Raw genomic sequence first — 1,894 nt, forward strand, 5'->3', positions numbered from 1 at the left:
CTTAACTCCCACCAGATTTACTGCCAGAAATTAGCTTCCATCAAAGTATCTCCCAGCTGTTCCTGAGATCTTCCCATTCAGGGGGCTATTTGATGGTGTCTTAGTTTATTTGGGCTGTTATAACAGAATGCCACAAACTGGGTAACTTATAAACAACAGAAATTTATTTCTCACGGTTCTGGAGGCTGGAAAGTCCAAGATCAAGATGGCAGCAGACTCGGTGTCCAGTGAGGGCCGCAGTCTGGGACATAGATGGCGCCTTCCAGCCATGCCCTCACATGGTGGGAAGAGGGAAGGCAGCTCTCTGGGGCCTCCTTTATAAGGACACTAATCCCATTCACGAAGGCTCTGTCCTCATGATCTAATTACCCCCCAAAGGCCCTGCCTCGTGATACCATCACCTTGGTGATGAGGTTTCAATACGTGAATGTCGGGAGAACACAATCGTTCCGACTGTAGCAGGTTGCTTCCTGGGTTCAGATACTCTCTACTCTTCTGCTCTGGCTGCCTCGCCTGGCCAGCACGCCTCTCCTGCTAATGACCCTCATGTGTTTCTCATTCTGGGTGGCAAAGCAGTCTTTTGCTGGTGACCACCACTGTCACAACTATTTTCGGCCTTGGTAAGTGACACTGCTCTTTTCTTTCTTACTTCATTCTAACCATGAGATCGGTCCTTATTCTCAATTCTCTAAAGAACAGAAGGTTTGAGAGAAGAGTATCACAACATAGAGATGAACTTATAAATCTTTCCCAGGACCAGACCCAGCCTCAAGACTCTAGCATCTCTTCTACCTTGTTGCTGCGTGTCAGTGGCTAGTTTGCTTTCTAACACCTGGAGTCCTCTAGTCATTGAAGGACTTTGCAGTCCAGGCTACAATTCAAAGTTCTAGTGAGAAGAATTTTCATGTTCCCCTTTCCAGGCCAAGCCCCATCTTCCCAGGCCCTATTTTGTTTGGGAGAAATGACTGCCACCCATGGTCATTGGCAGGAAGAATGTTCTTTTTTTTTTTTTTCCAGAAAAGCATAGCAGAGAGATAGGACCCTATCCTCTGGACTCCCACCTCCAAGACATCGCAACACTCTGGTCTGACATTAGTGCATTTTTTTCAAATTCTGGGTCAGACTTCACCAAAACATTTCAGTTTATGCTGCACTGAGCCTAGTCCATTTTTTTTTCTGATGTGCCGTGGATAACAACTTAGATAATAAACATACACAAACTTGCCTAAGAAACACACAATGCTAGAGAGACACAGAGCAGTCTAAAGCTGTATTTAGAAGAATAACGGCTCTCCAAGGGACGAACAATCCTCAGAGATGCAGCTCTCTTTAAAACATCTAGTCAATTTACCTGACTAAACAGAATACTAAATATTTGAGTTCAGGTTACTTCACTGCCTTTGGGTTTTCCCCATAAACAATGAGTGGTAATATGCTTAAGATTTGCATAGCTAAGCGTCCCCAGAGGGGTGGCTGTTCCCACAAAACAAATGAAAACAACATTCTGCCTCAAAAGTAAACTCCAGTCCCCACCTGGGGCCTCCCTCTCCCATACACACACTTACAAAGCAAAAGCTGCAACTTTCTACATGGCAGTTTTCCCAGCAACTGCACTCAGATATTTTCTAGTAAGAACGTTTGGTTCGTGAAGGATACCCCTTGTGTGTCTTTCTTAAGATATCACAAAGCACGGTGTCTTAATCTTACCGGATCCTTATTAAATGTCTGTTGATGTCACACATTAGTGTGAATTATTCTTAGTGAGCATGATTGACTCATACTTCTCTCTTCCTACATGCTATGGGAATGAGGGCTTTGATGGAGGATGGGGTTGTGGTTTCATTAGAATATGTGGCTCTTGAGACCTTTCAGTCCCCTCTCTGCCAAATATTGT

Source organism: Propithecus coquereli, unplaced genomic scaffold, assembly GCF_000956105.1.
Source record: "Propithecus coquereli isolate 6110/MARCELLA unplaced genomic scaffold, Pcoq_1.0 Scaffold162, whole genome shotgun sequence".
NCBI lineage: Eukaryota > Metazoa > Chordata > Mammalia > Primates > Indriidae > Propithecus > Propithecus coquereli.